Below are 21,899 nucleotides of genomic sequence, written 5' to 3'. Positions count from 1 at the left end.
ACCCTCCCTTTCCACACCCCAGTCCCATCCCTGCCTTTTCATGGGCCCTCACAGTCAAGGGCTCTTCCACATCTAATATCAATTCCACACATCATTTTCTCATTAGCCTAGTACACACACTGTGTCCCCTGACCTTCTCTCACTCACTCGGACATCCTCACAGATACCTCAAGACTGCAAAACCCAAATAGCAGCCTTACAGCAGTCTCCGCACACAGATACTAGATGCAGACTCTGAGACCCTAGACCAGCCCAGTTCCTCAGAATGAGTCTCCTTGGATGGTCTTCCTGTTCCGTGTCCCCCTTTCCTTTTGTCAAAAGTAATACCCCAGTAATGCGCACAGCAAGGATCTCCTGTGATAAGAAACTCCACACTGAGCCTTATTCCATTCAAGGTGTGCTGAAGAGACCTTAATGAAATAATGTGGTCATATGTTTACTCACTGAACAAATATTTACTGAGTACTAACTAAGTGCCAGGCATTGGGCTAAATAATGGCATACCAGTAAACCAACTCTCAAAAAAAAAAATAATAATCCCTGATTTGAAGCATTAGCCAAATTACAGGGGTGTAAATACTCCCACCATAGTCAATATCAAGCTCTGTGACTTCTCTAACTATGGAATTGGGATAAAATGGGCACAATTGGTTCTTATGAGTCAGTTCAAACTGGTCCCAGAACATCACTGGACAATAAACAAGATATATATTGACCCTACGTTCATGACCTTATATTAATAGTATAACAATAACTGAAATAGATGAGGAAATAGTGGAAACAGTGTCAGACTTTATTTTGGGGGCTCCAAAATCACTGCAGATGGTGACTGCAGCCATGAAATAAGGTCCGTCTAGTCAAGGCTATGGTTTTTCCTGTGGTCATGTATGGATGTGAGTTGGACTGTGAAGAAGGCTGAGCGCCAAAGAATTGATGCTTTTGAACTGTGGTGTTGGAGAAGACTCTTGAGGGTCCCTTGGACTGCAAGGAGATCCAACCAGTCCATTCTGAAGGAGATCAGCCCTGGGATTTCTTTGGAAGGAATGATGCTAAAGCTGAAGCTCCAGTACTTTGGCCACCTCATGCGAAGTGTTGACTCATTGGAAAAGACTCTGATGCTGGGAGCGATTGGGGGCAGGAGGAGAAGGGGACGACCCAGGATGAGATGGCTGGATGGCATCACTGACTCGATGGATGTGAGTCTGAGTGAACTCCAGGAGATGGTGATGGACAGGGAGGCCTGGCGTGCTGTGATTCATGGGGTCGCAAAGAGTCAGACACGACTGAGCGACTGAACTGAACTGAACTAAACTCCTTGGAAGGAAAGTTATGACCAACCTAGATAGCATTTTGAAAAGCAGAGACATTACTTTGCCAACGAAAGTCTGTCTAGTCAAGGCTATGGTTTTTCCAGTGGTCATGTATGGATGTGAGAGTTGGACTGTGAAGAAAGCTGAGCGCCAAAGAATTGATGCTTTTGAACAGTAGTGTTGGAGAAGACTCTTGAGAGTCCCTTGGACTGCAAGGAGATCCAACCAGTCCATTCTAAAGGAGATCAGTCCTGGGTGTTCTTTGCAAGGAATGATGCTAAAGCTGAAACTCCAGTACTTTGGCCACCTCATGGGAAGAGTTGACTCATTGGAAAAGACTCTGATGCTGGGAGGGATTTGGGGCAGGAGGAGAAGGGGGCAACAGAGGATGAGATAGCTGGATGGCATCACCGACTTGATGGATGTGAGTTTGAGTGAACTCCAGGAGATGGTGATGGACAGGGAGGCCTGGCGTGCTGCGATTCATGGGGTCGCAAAGAGTCGGACACAACTGAGCGACTGAACTGAACTGAACTGAACTATCCTATGCTACTATATACCAGCTAATATTCTAGTAACTTCATGGTTATAAACCATTAAATTGTGACCAAAACCCTATAAGGTTCAATTTTTTTTTTTAAAGATATAGGCCTATTCAGATTGTCTATTTCTTCTTGTGTGAGTTTTGGCAGATCGGACCTTTCAAAGAACTTGTTCATTTCATCTAATTATGGGCATAGAGCTATTCATAATACTCCTTTATTAACCTTTTAATGCCCATTAGTTTTGAGATGATGTCCCCTCTTTCATTTCTGATATTAGTAACTTGTGTCATCTCACTTTTTTCTTAGCCTTGTTAGAGGCTTGTTAATTTTGTTGATCATTTCAAAGAAACAGATTTTGGTTTCATTGATTTTCTTTATTGATTTCTTGTTCTTGTTTGCTGCTTTGATTTTTGTTTGCTTCTTGTCATTTGGAATTTAATTTGCTCCTCTTTTTCTAGTTTCCTAAGGTGGAAGCTTAGATGATTGATTTTAGATCTTTTGTCTTTTCTAATAAATGTATTCAATGCTATAAATTTCTCTTTAAGCACTGCTTTTGCTTCACTCCACAAATTTCGATAAATTGTATTTTTTAGTTCAGAATATCTTTTAATTTACCTTGACATTTCTCCTTTAACCTTTTGTTATCTACAAGTGCGTTGTTAAGCTTCCAAGTGTTTCGGGATTTTCCAGCTATCTTTCTGTTATTGATTTCTAGTTTAATTCTATTGGTGTGTGAGAGCAAATACTGTGTGATTTCTATTCTTTTAAACTTGTTAAGATGTGTCTTATGGCCCAGAGTGTGGTCTACCTTAGTGGATGTTCCATGAGCTAGAGAAGAATATATAATCTGCTCTTCTTGGATGAAATAGTCTATAGGTGTCAATTACATCCAGCTGATTGATGATACTGTTGAATTAAACTACGTCCTTAATGATTTCATGCCTGCTGGATCTGGCCATTTCTGACGGAGGGGAATTAAAGTTTTCAGCTACAACAGTGGACTCATCTATTTCTCTTTGCAGTCATATTGGGGTTTTGCCTTATGTATTTTGATAGACGCATACACACAAAGATCATTGCAGCTTTTTGGGATACTGACCCCTCTATCATTACGTAATGCCCTTCTTTATCCCTGATACTTTTCTTGCTCTGAAGTTGACTTTGTCTGAAATTAGTATAGATACGTTTACTTTCTTTTGATTAGTATTTGCATGGCATGTCTTTCTCCATCTATTACTTTTTAAATAAAAAATATTTTATTGTTAACAAGATATATGCAACAGGGAAGTAAGTGAATCTTCTTCATTTACTTTTAACTTATATGTCTTTATATTTAAAGTGGGTTTCTTGTAGGTAACATACTGGGTCTTGTTCTTCGATCCACTTTGACAATCTCTGTCTTTCTTGGTGTATTTAGGTCACTGACGTTTACAGTGGTTATTAATATAGTCAGGTTACTATCTACCATAATTGTTACTTTTCTATTTGGCATCCTTGTCCTTTGTTCCTATTTTTGTCTTCCACACTTTTTTTGCCTTTTGCAGTTTTAATTAAACATCATATTATTATAACGTTTCATTTTCTCTCTTCTCTTAGTGTATCAGTTGTATTTCTTTTTATACATTTTTTAACTGTTGCCCTAGAGTTTGCAATATATACTTACAACTAATCCAAGTCCACTTTCAAATATACACAAGAAGTACCTAGTAATCATAAAATATTCCTAATCCCTCTCTCCTGTCCCTTTTATCATGACTGTCATTCATTTCTCTTACACAGAAGCACATATATACATATTCTTGTGTGCATATACATGTACAATAATCAAATACATTGTTGCTATTCCTATCATTTTGAACAAAATGTTACCTGTTAGATCAATTAAGAGTAAGAGAACTAAAAGTTTGTATTTTACTTCACTGACTCATTCTCCAAAGTTCGTCTTTCTTTTTATAGACTAGAGTTTCTGACCTATATTACTTCCTTCTCTCTGAAGAACTGTTTAAACCATTTCTTCCAAGGCAAGTCTAATGGCAAAAAATGTCTTTATTTCTCTCTCTCTCTCTTTCTCGTCCACACGATGCAGCTTCCTGGAGCTCAGTACCCCTGCCGCTCTGGGGGTTGAGCCTGGGCCCCCTGCAGCGGAAGCACGGAGTCCTAACCACTCCTTCATTTTTACAGGATACATCGCAGTGTACAAAATACAAATTGTAGGCTGCTAGGTTTTTTCTCTTAACACTAAATATTTCACTCCACTCTCCTCTTGCTTGCATGGTTTCTGAGGAGAAGTTGTATATCATTTTTATCTTTGCTCCTCTATAGGCAAGGTATTCTCCACCACCCCCATCACAGCTTCAGCGTCTTTCAAGATATTTTCTTTATCTTTGATCGTATGAAGCTTAATATTATACGCCTATGTATAGTCTTTTTTGGCATTTTACTGTTTGATGTTCTCCAAGCTTCCTGGATCTTGGCTTAGTATCCGACATTAATTTGGAGAAATTCTTAGTCATTATTACTTCAAACATTTCTTCTCTTTCTAATATTCCCGTTACATGCATGTTGCGTTTTTGTATTTTTCCCACAGCTCTTGAACATTCTGTTCCATCTTTTTCAGTCTTTATCCTCTTTGCTTTCCTATTGTTGTATTCTCAAGCTTGGAGATTCTTTCTTCAGCTAAGTTCAGTCTACTAATGAGTCAATCAGAGGTCTTCTTCACTTCTGTTACAGAAAATGTGGTTTTGATCTTTAACATTTCTTTTTTAATTCTTTCTTAGAACTTCCATCTCACAGCTTACGTTACTATCATCAGTTCTTGCTTGTTTTCTATTTTTTCCCACTAGAGCCCTTAGCGTAGTAATCATAGTTTTCAAATTCCTGGTCTGATAATTCCAACATTCCTGCCATATTTGACTCTGGTTATGATGCTTATTTGATCTTTTCAAACTGTGTCTCTTTGTCTTTCAGTATGCCTTGTTGTTTTTTGTTGAAAGGCAAACATGATGTCCTGGGTGAAAGAAACTGAGGGAAACAGGTCTTTAGCAACATAGTAGTAAGGTCTGGTCGGAGAAGGCAATGGCACCCCACTCCAGTACTCTTGCCTGCAAAATCCCAGGGATGGGGGAGCTTGGTGGGCTGCCGTCTATGGGGTCGCACAGAGTCGGACACGACTGAAGCGACGCAGCAACAGTAAGGCCTGGTAGGAGGGGAGTTGTTTTGTAGGTTAGGTCTGTCTTTTAGTGAGCCTGTGCCCTGGACTGTGAACTTCACCAGTGTTTCTCAAGTTTTCCCTTCCCTAAAGGGGGCTGGAGTTGGGTATTTTCCCTTCCCCCCAGATAAGTTAGGCTCTGATAAAGCCCCAGTAGGATAAGTCCTGGTAAGATAGTTTCTCCTGAAGGCATACCTTATTAAGACAGATTAGAAAATCCTCTTAGTGTAATTCAGAATGCCTCTTTTTCTGACCCCTAACCCTCTGCCAGAACGCAAGGGGATTTTTCTCCAGTATTCACTGTGAGGATCTGATAGAGTTCCTTGAGTAAAAACTCACAGAAATGAGTGCCCCTCTTCCACCTGTGACTGGGCACCCCTAGCGTCTTTAACCTACAGACATCCACTCTGAGCCTGCAGCAATTTATCAATTACAGCTCAGGTTTTCCTACCCCAGCTCTAGTTCCAATGGAAGTTTCTGCTCATGGGTTTCTGCTCTGGTAAGGTGCATCTCTTTATCTATATATGTATTTCTTCAATTGGGTAGAGCGCCAATTTGCCTTGTGATGTCCCTCATTTGGTAGATCTAAGAACTTGATCTTGCCTTTTGTTCCGATTTTACTTTTTTTTAAATTTAAGGTGGAGTGGTGATTTTTAAGCTCCTAACATGCTATGCTGTTGTTTTTTTTTTTTCCCCCCTCTCATCAAACAAGAGTGAGAAGGGATACTGTGAGGAAAACACCTGAGGCAAGAGGGGAGGTTTACAATAGCTGCTATGGAGAAGAGGGGAGGATTTGATACCTCTCAGAAACACACAAGACATAGGAATTCAACGTAAGAGACCATAATCTGTACTGGTGTTACATCTCATGTTTGGATGACTCCCTAGCAGTCCTCAGCAGCACAGATACAGTGTCAGAAAAGAGGAACAGGTGAGCTGTTCTCTGGTTAACGTTTGCAAGAAAGCAGTGCATTTGGGAGTGTGGATAACTGAGTTATTGAAGTGATAGTTCACAGATCTAGAACAACTGACTAGAAAAACTGGAGGCATGATAGGGCAGGAAGTTGTAGCCAGGGGTACTGGAAGAATCAGGTGATAATAAGGCCCATGATATGGCCATAAGTGGATGCTATAGAGTAAAAGAAGAAGGAGTTGAACACAAGAATATCGAAGGACTTAAGAACTTGAATATTGGACAGTCATTATCTTGACCCTGAAACTGTGCAGGATGATGGTAGCATCCACAAAATATAGAAAGACTATGAGCAAGATTCCAGAATCTTAGATATGACCAGTTCCTTGTATGTCAATTCCCTTGTAACAAATAGGAGTATATGGTCATGTAGCTAAAAGGTAAGGGTCTCAAAGAGTATGGACAACTTATGATCATCTCTTTGGGCTTCCATTTTCTCTTCTAGAAAAAAAAAAAAAGGAGGAGGCATTAAATTGAGTCATGTTTAAGAAATTTCACAGCTCTAAAAGTCTGTGAGCCCCTGAAGATGAGAGCCTCAAGGTTGCTCCCAACCTCCAAGTGAGGTACTCACTGCCTTTGCTGTCCACACTCCGCCAGGATTCTCACATATCACTGCTCAGTGTTGGGCACTCCTCAGGCATGACCACGTGATTCCCTGGCCTGTGGGCCAAGCTCTACCACCTCAACTCCATGGACTCAACTCGGGTGCTCCTTGCTGTCTGTGCTAACCTGGCTTAGCTCACTTGGTCCATCTGCTTAGCACAGCAATGGCGCTTTATTAACTATCCATCTTGGTACCCACAGCCTCCGTATCCTTCCTTCACTCAACTCCACTCAGGTGACTGGTCTGCTGACTTCTTTGTGTTTCTCACTGCCACCAACTTGAAGACTTGTAACACCATAAGGAAAAGTCTATGCTGCCAAGGGCTTCTACCTGAGAACCCCAGGACTGCCTCTTGTTTGATTAGAGCTGCCCCTTTCATCCAATGCCCATTTTACTCCAATTAATCTCTGCTCCTCCATCTTCATTCACTTTACAACTGGATTTTTGCCTGCCCCACAAACTCATTTTAGAACTCCCAGTTTCGGCTTCAGCCTTCAGCCTATCTCACAACACGGCTGTTCAGCCTCTCACTTTTTCTTCTTTAATATTTATTAGTTGGCTGTGCCGGGTCTTAGTTGTGACATACGGATCTAGTTCCCCCACCAGGGATTGAACCCGAGTCCTCTGCACTGGGATCTCCAAGTCTTAGCCGCTGGACCACCAGGGAAGTCCCCTACTCTCACTTCTGTCCTTAATGCTAACCTACTTCTCAGAAAAGGCTAGGTCTCTCCTCTTCTTGGAGTCCTCATGATCTTGGTGGAGAGGCTCTCCAGTCTGACTGCTGTGTGCTTGCCAGCTGTGAGGATTAGTGAGGCATCAGAATAGTCTGGCAGCCGTGCTGGGCTCTCTCTGCAGCTGCCATGCCCGCTTCTCAGAAACCCCCAGGCAGGGAACCTATCCTGCCAGCAGAGAGCTGCAGGCAGGAGCAGCTCCTTGTGACATTCCTCTCAAAATGCAGGTGGGGAAGGTCATCATGTGTGTCAGTCCTTGCGCAGGACTCCCCAAAAGCTTCCAGTGAAACTCATCAAGTACACAGAGAAGAAGTCATCAGAATATTTGAGTTTTATCCATCCCATTCCACAAACTGCTGCTAGAACTAAATTACCATATTTACCCTTTTCCTTCACCAGATAATATTGCTGTTTCCCTGCTGTCCTATATTAAAATTGAAACCTTTTAAAATATATATGAGATGTTTTTATACTTAATAAAGTTATTACAGAACAGTTGGAAAAAACAAAGTATAAAGATAACGTAAATCACCTGTGTGATATCATGATTTATAATAATATGTATTTAGTCTTTGTCCAGTTTCTGGCACAGAGCTCCTAAAACCCTTGAATATCCTAAGTGATGAGAGCAATAAGTGTGTCTTTTGTTATGTTAATGAAGCGACTTTTAGACCACACCTAAGGATGGGGGCTGGCGACCAGCCCCCAGTGGAGCCAACCTTATGACTAGAGGGTTGGAACTTTCAGTCTCCCCACTTAGCTCCCACTATCTCCAGGGAAAGGAGAGGGGCTAGAGATTGAGTTCAACCATCAGTGGCCGATGACTTAATCAATCATGCCTATGTAATAAAGACTCCATAAATCCCTGAAAAGACACGGTTTGGAGAGCTTCTGGGTTACTGAATGCATGCATGTTTGGGGAGAGTGGCATTCAGAAAATATGGAAGCTCCAAGGGCCTTCCCACACTTGTTGCCTTTGGCATCTCTTCCATCTGCTGTCATCTAGCAAGTAAATTGTTTTCCTAAGTTCTGTGAGCTGCTCTAGCAAACTAGTAGAATGCAAGGCACGGGGCGGGGGAGGGGAGTGGTAATAGGAACCTCTGATTTATAGGCACTCGGTCAGGAGCACAGGACTTGCGACAGGTCAGGACAACCTGGACTTGCGCTTTGTGTCTGAAGCGGAGGGCACTCTTGTGGGACTGAGCCCTTGACCTGCGGAACCTGATGCTATCTCTGGGTAGACAGTGTCAGAATGGAAATGAATTATGGGACACTCAATGGGTGTTGGGCTTCCCAGGTGGCGCTAGTGGTAGAGAACCCGCCTGCCAATGCAGGAGACGTAAGAGACGCAGATTCAACCCTTGGGTCAGCAAGATCCCCTGGAAGAGGACATGGCAACCCACTCCAGGATTCTTGCCTGGAGAATCCCAAGGGCAGAGGAACCTGGTGGGCTACAGTCCACAGGGTCGTACAGAGTCGGACATGATTGAAGCAACTTAGCACACACGCACACAACTGATAATTCCTTGGCGTGTGGAATCAAGCCTACCAGTCCCCCCACTTTGGAATCGGGTGACAGAAAGACAATCTGTCATCCCATCTCCTAGAAATATTATAATATTTTGGAATATTGCCTAGCAGCTGTGTGTGTATGTATGGAGGAATATTTGTGTGTTTCTTGTTTTAGACAATTAGGATACCTAACACTATTTCAAGATACAGCTGGACTGTAACTCAATTAATTGTTTCATATCAGGTATTTTTCCAACTGCTCCTTACTATAAACAATGGTGTTACAATGAACATCCTTGAGGAATTACTGGATCAAAAGACAGGAGCAATACAATGGAATATCATTCAGTTGTTAAAAAGAGGGAAATCTTGCCATTTGCAATGACATGGATGAAACTCCAGGGCATTATGTCAAGTGAAATGTCAGACAGAGAAAGACAAAACTGTATAATTCCACGTATATATGGAGTCTAACGCCACCAAACTCATAGACACAGAGAATAGAATGGGGGCTGGGGGGATGGGTAGAGGTTAGTCAAAGGTACAAACTTGCAGATAAAAGATAAATAAGCTCCAAGGATCTAACATATAGCATGGTGACTATGGTCAACAATAGTGTACAGTATATTGACAATGTTATTATAGGAGAACTTTTATGTTCTCACCATAACAACAACAACAAAAATGTTACCCTTATGTGAAGGAAAGGATGTGTTACCTGATCTTGTTGTGGTAAACATTTCACTATATATACATGTATCAAATCATCACATTGCACACCTTAAATTTACGGAGTTGTGACTTCCCTGGTGGTCCACTGGCTAAGATTCCTTGCTCCCAATGCAGGGGTCCCGGGTTCTACACCTGGTTAGGAAACCAGATCCCACACGCTACAACTAAGAGTTTGAATGTCACACCCTGGCACAGCCAAATATATAAAAAATTAAATAAACATTTTAATACATATATTAAACATTACATATACATAAGGTTATATGTAAATCATACTTCAATAAATTTGAGGAAAAGAGATATGTCCTCTTTAAGACTTTTTATTCATTGTACCAAATTGTCCCTCAAAAAGTAAAAATTAATTTTTACTTCATTTACTCAGTGAGAGTTTTTATTTCATGGAATCCTTCTTTGCCCACAATAGATACTTTCATTTTTCTAGTGCTTTGCCAATTTGATATTTATAGGTAGAGTATTAATTTGTATTCCTTGTTAGGAATTGTACATTTCTTCGTGCGCTCATAGGTCTATCCTATCTCAATTAAACTCATTAGCGCCATCTCGCGCCCTTCTTCCACTGCAGCCACCCAGCTTCCTAATTGCACTTCTTATGACTTCCCACCAATCTAGAGCCTACACCAGTCAAGCTCATCTTTTTGCACTCTTCATACACACGACCAGCTACCATATAATAATCACCTGTTGTGTGTTAGGCAATGCACAGTGCTTTACAAGTGTTAACTCATTTAATCCTCACAACGACCTTACAAGGAAGGTATTATGTTGTTGTTCAGTGTCTTTGTGACCCCATGGACTGCAGCACACCAGGCCTCCCTGTCCCTCACTAACTCCCAGAGTTTGCTCAAACACATGTTCACTGAGTCAATGGTGTCATCCAACCATCTCATCCTCTGTGGCCACCTTCACCTCCTGCCCTCAATCTTTCCTAGCATCAAAGTCTTTTCAAATGAGTCAGCTCTTCGCATCCAGTGGCCCAAGTATTAAAATGGACACATGGGACTTCCCTGGTGGTCCAGCGGCTAAGACTCTGCACTCCCAGTGCAGAGGGCCTGGGTTTGATCCTTGGTCAGAGAACTGGATCCCACATGCCACAGCTAAGAGTTTGCATGCCACAACTAAGCATCCCACATGCTGCCATGAAGACTGAAGATCCTGCATGCCACAGCTGAGACCCGGCACAGCCAAAGAAAGAATATATAGAATAAATATGCATGTGATAAAAATATATAATATACTGAAAGTGTGGACACAGGCATAAATAGATTAATTAACATTCCCAAGGCCCCACAGCTTGAATCTTGAATCTTGGGGCATCCAAAATTCAAATCCAGAGAACTGGCTCAAACACCCACAACAGGCTGCAGTGGTAACATGACAAGTCTTCCTTTAATTCCATCAGTGAGAAAATTTTTCAAATGTTAAGTCTAGAGTTGGGATTTAAATTTGAAGATAAAGGGCAAGCCAGCATTTCCACATCTCACTAAAAAGGTATAACAGGGGCTGAGTTCAGTTGTTTCAACTGAAACAACTAAAAAAAACAGACAAATAGAGCATGCAATTATTTTTAAGTTCACCCAGTGTTTGGGCTTTCCAGGTGGCTCAGTGATAAAAAAAAAAAAATCTGCCTGCCAATGCAAGACATATAAGAGATGCGGGTTCAGTCCCTGGGGTAGGAAGAATCCCTGGAGGAGGGCATGGCAACCCACTCCAGTATTCTTGCCTGGAAAATCCCATGGACAGAGGAGCTTAGCAGGCTATAGTTAATGGGGTCACAAAGAGCTGGACACTGAGCGGCAAAGCGTGCACACACACACAGAGTATTTACTGCATATCAGCTTTACTCAGGCACTGCCAACCACATGCTCTACTACCCCATATGAGTAGAATATTCTTCATGGGTTAGCTCAGTAATTTAACACCAAGCTAAATTTTGATGAAGAATATCCTATCATTGATCCACAAATTAAAATTTCTGACATTTCATTTGTACCAACCTGTATTTTATAGAAAAAGATTTATGAGGATAATGAACTACATGTGATAGAAATACAGAATATATAAACTTATATAAACTTTATATATTTTGTAACATCAGTTCAGTTCAGTTCAGTCGCTCAGTCGTGTCCGACTCTTTGCAACTCCATGAACCACAGCATGCCAGGCCTCCCTGTCATCACCAACTCCTGGAGTCCACCCAAACCCATGTCCATCGAGTCGGTGATGCCATCCAGCCATCTCATCCTCTGTCATCCCCTTCTCCTCCTGCCCTCAATTTCTCCCAGCATCAGGGTCTTTTCCAATGAGTCAGCTCTTCACATGAGGTGGCCAAAGTGTTGGAGTTTCAGCTTCAACATCAGTCCTTCCAATGAATACCCAGGACTGATCTCCTTTAGGATGGACCAGTTGCATCTCCTTGCAGTCCAAGGGACTCTCAAGAGTCTTTTCTAACACCGTAGTTCAAAAGCATCAATTCTTTGTTCCTCAGCTTTCTTTAGAGTCCAACTCTCACATCTTTACATGACCACTGGAAAAACCATAGCCTTGACTAGACAGACCTTTGTGGACAAAGTAATGTCTCTGCTTTTAATATGTTGTCTAGGTTGGTTATAACTTTCCTTCCAAGGAGTAAGCATCTTTTAATTTCATGGCTGCAGTCACCATCTGCAGTGATTTTGGAGCCCAGAAAGATAAAGTCAGCCACTGTTTCCACTATTTCCCCATCTATTTCCCATCAAGTGATGGGACCGGATGCCATGATCCTTGTTTTCTGAATGTTGAGCTTTAAGCCAACTTTTTCACTCTTCTCTTTCACTTTCATCAAGAGGCTCTTTAGTTCCTCTGCACTTTCTGCCATAAGGGTGGCATCATCGGCATATCTGAGGCTATTGATATTTCTCCCGCCAATCTTGATTCCAGCTTGTGCTTCTTCCAGCCCAGCATTTTGCATGATGTACTTTGCATATAAGTTAAATAAGGAGGGTGACAATATACAGCCTTGACGAGGTACTCCTTTTCCTATTTGGAGCCAGTCTGTTGTTCCATGTCAAGTTCTAAATGTTGTTTCCTGCCCTGTATACAGGTTTGTCAAGAGGCAGATCAGGTGGTCTGGTATTCCCATCTCTTTCAGAATTTTCCACAGAATTTTCCACACAGTCAAAGGCTTTGGCATAGTCAATAAAGCAGAAATAGATGTTTCCCTGGAACTCTCTTGCTTTTTCGATGATCCAGTAGATGTTGGCAATTTGATCTCTGGTTCCTCTGCCTTTTCTAAAACCAGCTTGAACATCAGGAAGTTCACAGTTCATGTGTTGCTAAAGCCTGGCTTGGAGAATTTCAAGCATCACTTTACTAGCACGTGAGATGAGTGCAACTGTGCAGCAGTTTGAGCATTCTTTGGCATTGCCTTTCTTTTTGTAATATATAAAGTTTATTTTTAAATATCAAGAATGAAGTCAATGCCTATATGTGTATATACATGGTTTGTAGATCATACACGTATGTTATGTACAACCCTTTAGTTGGAAATAGAGTATATATTTTTTAACAAAAAAGAAAATAAAATGTCAAAGTTCATCATTGGAGAGGAAACATACAACACAGTTTATTACTTCTCACAAATAGCATCCTAGGCCAGAGTCTCTTGCAAGAATTTGTATTAACTATAACATTTTAAGTAGAGATATTCAACTTTACAGCTTTTTTTTTTTTTTTTTGAGATCTTAGGTAAATTACTTTTTGAGATACATTTTCTCTGTCAGGAAAGCATGTTGAATACTATAAAACTTTATTGACTCTATTAAAAATGAAAGTGAAAGTCGCTCAGTCATGTCCAACTCTTTGGAATTCTCCAGCCCAGAATACTGGAGTGGGTAACCGTTGCCTTATCCAGGGGATCTTCTCAACTCAGGGATTGAACCCAGGTCTCCCACATTGCAGGAAGATTCTTTACCAGCTGAGCTTCAGCTATAGCTGAAGCCTATAAAAATATGTAATAAAAATAAAATAAAATATATAATATTGAAAATAATAAAAATATATAATTTTTTAAAAACAGACAAAAATGTATGAAACAATGGTTCTCAAGACATTGGCAACCAGGCAATGCAGGATAGTGATTCCTGGGAAATAAAATACAAATGAGGTGAGTCCTACAGCTGCTCCAGCTTACCTCCTGGACAAAGTTTCCAGGCCAAGGTACAGGAGGGGGAGCCCAAGTGGAGTGCAGTAGTGCCCTGGAGTTGAGGAGATGAAGCTGAGAGTCCTGGAAGGCCAGTTGGTTTGCCAGAGGCCAGAATATCACAAAGGAAAAAGCTGCATCGGATGAGGGCTCCAGAGACCTGCATGGGCCCTTCTAACGAATACAGCTGAGCTTAGAAGAGTGCATGTGTAGGAGGAAATAATCCTCGATTGATGAAAGAACAACCTGAAAGGATTAGAAAGAAGAATCCTTGAAACACACAGGCCCAGGCAAGGTGCCTGTTCCTCCTACCAGTCAGATTGAAAGATCTCATGATTCATAGGACATCCTACAGTCAATTGGAAGATCAAACCTCAGCAGCTGGGGTGGGGGAGATCAACTTTAGACTAAATACTGTCCTTGTTCTGCCTAACAAAGCTTAAATGTAAGAACTGAAAGGGCAAAACTGCTTCCAAGAAACTTCACTGAGTTCTATAACAAAATTTGAGAATATTTACCAGTTCAGTGCAGTTCAGTCGCTCAGTCGTGTCCGACTCTTTGCAACCCCATGAATCGCAGCACGCCAGGCCTCCCTGTCCATCACCATCTCCCGGAGTTCACTCAGACTCACGTCCATCAGGTCAGTGATGCCATCCAGCCATCTCATCCTCTGTCGTCACCTTTTCCTCCTGCCCCCAATCCCTCCCAGCATCAGAGTCTTTTCCAATGAGTCAACTCTTCACATGAGGTGGCCAAAGTATTGGAGTTTCAGCTTTAGCATCATTCCTTCCAAAGAACACCCAGGGCTGATCTCCTTTGGAATGGACTGGTTGGATCTCCTTGCAGTCCAAGGGACTCTCAAGAATCTTCTCCAACACCACAGTTCAAAAGCATCAATTCTTTGGCGCTCAGCTTTCTTCACAGTCCAACTCTCACATCCATACATGACCACTGGAAAAACCATAGCCTTGACTAGATAGACCTTTGTTGGCAAAGTAATATCTCTGCTTTTCAAAATGCTATCTAGGTTGCTCATAACTTTCCTTCCAAGGAGTAAGCACCTTTTAATTTCATGGCTGCAGTCACCATCTGCAGTGATTTTGGAGCCCAAAAAATAAAGTCTGACACTGATTCCACTGTTTCCCCATCTATTTCCCATGAAGTGATGGGACCGGATGCCATGATCTTCGTTTTCTGAAGGTTGAGCTTTAAGCCAACTTTTTCACTCTCCTCTTTCACTTTCATCAAGAGGCTCTTTAGTTCTTCTTCACTTTCTGCCATAAGGGTGGTGTCATCGGCATATCTGAGGCTATTGATATTTCTCCCAGCAATCTTGATTCCAGCATGTGCTTCTTCCAGCCCAGCGTTTTTCATGATGTATTCTGCATATAAGTTAAATAAGGAGGGTGACAATATACAGCCTTGTTGAGGTACACCTTTTCCTATCTGGAACCAGTTTGTTGTTCCATGTCCAGTTTTAACTGTTGCTTCCTGCCCTGTATACAGGTTTGTCAAGAGGCAGGTCAGGTGGTCTGGTATTCCCATCTCTTTCAGAATTTCCCACAGTTTATTGTGATCCACACAGTCAAAGGCTTTGGCATAGTCAGTAAAGTAGAAATAGATCTTTTTCCTGAACTCTCTTGCTTTTTCGATGATCCAGTGGATGTTGGCAATTTGATCTCTGGTTCCTCTGCCTTTTCTAAAACCAGCTTGAACATCTGGAAGTTCATGGTTCACATATTGCTGAAGCCTGGCTTGGAGAATTTTGAGCATTACTTTACTAGCGTGTGAGATGAGTGCAATTGTGCGGTAGTTTGAGCGTTCTTTGGCATTGCCTTTCTTTGGGATTGGAATGAAAACCGACCTTTTCCAGTCCTGTGGCCACTGCTGAGTTTTCCAAATTTGCTTGCAAATTGAGTCCATATATATAGGAATACAAAAATATCTAGCATCCAACTAAAAATTGCCCGGTATGCAAAGAAGGGGGACATTAAGACACATAGTATCAACTGGAATATATCAATCAACTGAACCTGATCCAGAAATGACATGTATGATATAATTAGGATACAAAAATAGTTATTATAACTGTAATCTATATGTTCAAGAAATTAGAAGACTGGGCATACTAAGTATAGATATACAGGAAACTTTAAAAAGAATGTAACTGAACTTCTTGGAATGAAAACTCAGATGTTTGAGATGAAAAATATACTGCATATGACTAATGGTAAATCAAAGAAAGCAGAAGAAAAGATTAATGGATTTTTAGAAGAGCAATAGAAACCATCCAAAATGAAACATGAAGAGAAAAAAGGAAGAGTATCAGTGAGCTGTGAGACCCCTCAGTGGCCTAATATACATGCTGTCTTCAAAGGAGAAGAAAGAGATGGGGAACAGACAAAAATAGCTGAAGAAATAATTAACCAATAAATTTCCAAATTTAACAAGGACCGTAACCCACAGATCCAAGAAGTTCAGTGAACCCCAAGCTCAAGAAAGTAGAAAAAAAAATTACACCAAAGACATCACCTACACCAGCAGACCTACGCAGGAAATAACGATAAGCATTTCAAACAGAAAGAATGATACCAGATAAAATTCCAATTTACAAAAAGGCATGAAGGGCATCAGAAATAGTTACTGTGTAGATAAATACCTTAACTTCCATTTTAAAAAATATTTATTCATTTGGTAGCGCTGGTTTAGCTGCAGCACACAGGATCACTGATCGTTACGGCATGCTGGATCTTTAGTTCCTGTATGAGAGAACCCTTCGTGGCAGCACGTGGGATCTAGCTCCCCCAGCAGGGATCAAATCCAGCCCCCTGCACTGGGAGTGCATTCTTAGTCACTGGGCAGGGTTTGATCCCTGTGTTGGGAAGATTCTGTGTTTGGAGTAGAAAATGGCAAGCTACTCCAGTATTCTTGCCTGGACAACTCCGCAGACAGCGGAGCCTGGCGAGCTCCAGTCCACAGGGTCGCAAAGGGTCAGACACGACTGAGTGACTGAGCACAGACATGCACATCTTAAAGAACCAGAAAACAAAGGGCAAACTAACCCCAAAGCTGTGAGAAGAGAAAAATAAAACGGAGAATTTTAAAAAACAGACAAAGTCAATGAAACTATCTTAGTCAGTTTGGGCTGCTATAAAAATTATCATAGACCAGTTTAAACAACAAAAATTTATTTCTAACAATTCCGTAGACAGGAAATCCAAGACAGGAAATCCAAAATCAGAGTACCGGTATAGCCAAGTTCTGAGAAAGATCTCAAATCAAAGATCTCAACTTCAACTGTAAGAAACTAGAAAAAGAGGAGCAAATGAAATCCAAAGCAAGCAGAAGAAAGGAAACAATAAAGATCAGGACAGAAATCAACAAAACAGAAAAACAATAGAGAAACAATTCAGTGAATCCAAAAAGCTGGGTATTTGAGAAGACTAATAAAAGCTATACACACCTGTAGTCAGCTTGGCTGCATCCAGTTGGAAGCCGTGGGAGGAAAGACGTAGAAAAGAGCAAGAGTAAACTTTGAGATAATAAATAGGTTTTGATTTGTGGTGATTGTTTCAGTTCAGTTCAGTTCAATTCAGTTCAGTCGCTCAGTCGTGTCCAACTCTTTGCGACTCCATGAATCGCAGCAGGCCTCCCTGTCCATCACCAACTCCCGGGGTTCACTCAGACTCGCGTCCATCGAGTCGGTGATGCTATCCAGCCATCTCATCCTCTGCCGTCCCTTTCTCCTCCTGCCCCCAACCCCTCCCAGTATCAGAGTCTTTTCTAATGAGTCAACTCTTCACATGAGGTGCCCAAAGTACTGGAGTTTCAGCTTTAGCATCATTCTTTCCAAAGAAATCCCAGGGCTGATCTCCTTTAGAATGGACTGGTTGGATCTCCTTGTAGTCCAAGGGACCCTCAAGAGTCTTCTCCAACACCACAGTTCAAACGCATCAATTCTTCAGCATTCAGCCTTCTTCACAGTCCAACTCTCACATCCATAAATGACCACTGGAAAAACCATAGCCTTGACTAGACGGACCTTCGTCAGCAAAGTAATGTCTCTGCTTTTGAATATGCTATCTAGGTTGGTCATAACTTTTCTTCTAAGGAGTAAGCGTCTTTTAATTCCCTGGCTGCAGTCACCATCTGCAGTGATTTTGGAGCCCCACAAAATAAAGTCTGACACTGTTTCCACTGTTTCCCCATCTATTTCCCATGAAGTGATGGGACCGGATGCCATGATCTTAGTTTTCTGAATGTTGAGCTTTAAGCCAACTTTTTCACTCTTCTCTTTCATTTTCATCAAGAGGCTTTTTAGTTCTACTTCACTTTCTGCCATAAGGGTGGTGTTATCTGCATATTGTTTCATGTATATAAAAACTTACCAAGTTATATACATTTTAAATATGTGTAATTTATTGTATGTCAAATTTTTTAAAGGACAATTTTTTCAATTTTTAAAGCAGGCTTTGGGGACTTCCTTGGTGGAGTAGCCCCCATTCAACAAAGCTAGAGAGAGCCCAATGCAACTAAGACCCAGGACAGCCAAAAATAAAAATAAATAAATTAAACAGGCTTTGAGTAATTCTTTTTTTTTAATCTTCCTCTTGGTATCACTCTTTTTGTATCTTACGTTGGATCCTGGTTACTTTTTCTTATTGGGATTTAAAAAAAAATAACACACACCCAACTTCCAAAAATATTAGCCTTCAATCTAAAACTGATTTTCTTTCACACATTTTCCTTTACAACTTATCTTGGCACCTTCCCGTGTTATTCAGTTTGTCTCAGCTACTAGGGGTGTTGATGGGAGAGAGCTGGTTTCTAAGGTAACAACAGACAGGACGGTACCCCGCTTAGGAGGCTGGAGTGCACACCTAAGAGGTGACACCTCAGACAATGCAGACCTTCTCTCAGTGGGAGTCAAGGAGAGGAGCCCCTTCTCCACTGAATGCCTTGAGATCCTCAAAAGTGATGAGTGAGCAACTTTCAGGGGGTGATATCTCGAGGGACACTGAGAAGGGAGACAGAAGTGAGAGCTTAGGGTAAAATCTCCTGGTCACTGCTTAATGCTGCTTAATGGGAAAAACGACTCTCTGGAGGGCTGAGGAGTTAAACTGCTGACCTCTCCTTCTAGCTCCACGCTCCCCAGTTTCTCTTCAATATGCCCTGCTCTTCTTCTTTATGATAAGGTTTTGCCTATGTGTTGTTCCTTGCTTTTTGTTTGTTTGTTTTCACCAACGCCTGCAGCATACAGGCAGCACAACTGACAGTTAAGCATAGACTCTGTGGCCAGACTGCCTGGTTCCCCAGCTCTGAGACCCTGAGCAAGTTATTTCACCTCCTTGAGCCTCTGTTTCCCATCTGAAAACAAGGATGATAGTAATAACCACCTCCAAAGGCCGCTGAAATGATTTAGTGGTTAATATTTGCAGTTTGTTTAGAAGAGTATTTACCCAGTAAGCACTATGTATGTTTTGGGTGTTATTATTTTGTCACATTAAAATTTTATTGGGAACTCAACAGGTTAAACAGAGAAGGCAATGGCACCCCACTCCAGTACTCTTGCCTGGAAAATCCCATGGACGGAGGAGAATGGTAGGCTGCAGTCCATGGGGTCGCTAAGAGTTGGACACAACTAAGCGACTTCACTTTCACTTTTCACTTTCATGCATTGGAGAAGGAAATGGTAACCCACTCCAGTGTATCTTGCCTGGAGAATCCCAGGGACAGAAACAGGGGAGCCTGGTGGGCTGCTGTCTATGGGGTCGTACAGTCGGACACGACTGAAGCGACTTAGCAGCAGCAGCAACAACAGGTTAAATGATCAGGATGTTCTGAGTGACAATGAGATGTCTGTAACAGTTTAATGTTGGTTATTCTGGCTCTCCACCAATATGCTAGAGAAATCTGAATCAGCTAAAAATAAATCACAAAATTTTCTCACCCTTAGGACTAAACAACAACTTAATTAAGCGAACCTGTGCACATCATCTTTCCAACTGATAAAGGTTGAAGAGGGATAAAAGATCACCGATAAACCATAGCATCATGTTTTATTTGCTGGGCCTGTCTCCTAACAGCATCTCAGAAGGAGAATGACTGAAATCCGTCTTTCTGAGTCCATCTTTCTAAGATAATACACTTGGCTTGGACTGAGGATGTCTGTGCAAGAAAAAGTTGCTTCTCTACAACTCACACTGTGAACCATTCAAGTTTCTCCACCACAGCTTTCCCTTAGCTATTCAATTAAATACTAAGTTTCTAGAATCTCTCTCTGTTTAAAAAAAAAAAAAAAAATGAGGTTTTTTTTCTCTTTGCTTCTCACACCTAAAAATAAAGAGGTATAAACTCAAGCCTAAACAATCAGACTAATGGGATTTCATGCAAATCACCTAAAACCCCTCTCTGCCATAGTTTCCTGAGGTGTAAATAAATTTAACATAACAAGTACTGAACAAAACAGGAATGCCCAACCCATCCCACAGCATGTTGGGCGGAGACAGTGCATTTTATTAACAGAGTTCTTGGGGAAAAGGTAAAATAATTATTAATTTAAGATAATATTTTTAAAAGTTTATTCATGTTTTCCTGCCCAGCGCACTCTAGTTTATAGCAGCGTTCCCCAACATTTCTGGTACCAGGAGCTGGTTTCGTGGAAGACAATTTTCCCATAGATTGGGGGTAGAAGGGGATGGTTTCCAGACAATTCAAGAGCATCACATTTATTATGCACTTTATTTCTATTATTATTAGATTAGCTCCAGCTCAGATCTTTAGGCATTAGATCCTAGAGGTTGGGAACCCCTGGTTTACAGAGCCCAGGCTTGACTTGATTTAATCCATACAACCTGCAAACATCAGGTTACAAAGCTAGGAAGGGACACAGCCCAGAACAAACTCAGTTCTTTGGAGTACTAGTCTAGCGCTCTTTTCATTCCCCAACAACTGCTTCCGGACTCCTACAACCTGGTTTGTCTTGGGTACAATCTAATTTTTTTTTCTCCCCTGAACTGAGATTTAGCAGTTCACTTACATGGCCAGCTAACTTCAGGGAGTTCTATCCTGCTAAGGCCACTCCCCACACCCCACAGTCTTCAGGGTAGTGTAGACAAAGAGAGGTATTGCTCTACAAGAGGAAAATACTTCAGTGCATTCACAGTACCATTTAACTATAGCAAAAACAACTTCTTATTTAAGCTTTATATTAATAATTATTCAGAGAAGGCAATGGCACCCCACTCCAGTACTCTTGCCTGGAAAATCCCATGGACGGAGGAGCCTGGTAGACTGCAGTCCATGGGGTCACTAAGTAGGACATGACTGAGTAACTTCACTTTCACTTTTCACTTTCATGCATTGGAGAAGGAAATGGCAACCCACTCCAGTGTTCTTGCCTGGAGAATCCCAGGGACGGGGGAGCCTGGTGGGCTGTCGTCTATGGGGTCGCAAAGAGTTGGACACAACTGAAGTGACTTAGCAGCAGCATTAATAATTATTAATAATATATTAATTTAAAATATTATTTATATTTAATACACAGACTGACCTAGCACTCTCACAGGATCACTGCTTCCGAAGCCATCTGTCATGAGCAGTATGTGAGATGTTTCCAGGAACCAGCCATAACACCACACACAGTTCAGGCATTCAGTTTCTTTATAACCTATGCCATTCACTGGATAAAAATAAGCCTCTTAAATGCCACAAATGTTACAACTTTTAGTAAACAGGGAAAATGACCATGAAAATTCTTGTTCTGTGAGATTCATTGGTTATCTCCTGAGAGAGGCCTAAAAAGAGATACTGAGCAAGGCAGGGATACACATTTTCCTTTTACCAAGTTCTATCTGACAGAGCATTTTACAAAGTCCTATCAGAAGTGGCTGGCAACAGTATACTATTAAGCATTTATTTTCAAAAACAAAACAAAACAGCAAAAATCCACTTAATCTGTCCCTTCAACATGAAGATGAGAGTCTATTAATTAGTGAGAATGTTACTGCTTTTCTAAAGAAACTCATGCTTATAGAGAAAGTATTTTGAAAACCTAACTGAAATGGTTCCAAAATTGCTATTTTTT

This window comes from Ovis aries, chromosome 1 (assembly GCF_016772045.2).
Source record: "Ovis aries strain OAR_USU_Benz2616 breed Rambouillet chromosome 1, ARS-UI_Ramb_v3.0, whole genome shotgun sequence".
Classification (NCBI taxonomy): domain Eukaryota; kingdom Metazoa; phylum Chordata; class Mammalia; order Artiodactyla; family Bovidae; genus Ovis; species Ovis aries.
The sequence above is the reverse complement of the archived record's forward strand: the minus strand, read 5'-3'. Positions refer to the sequence as shown.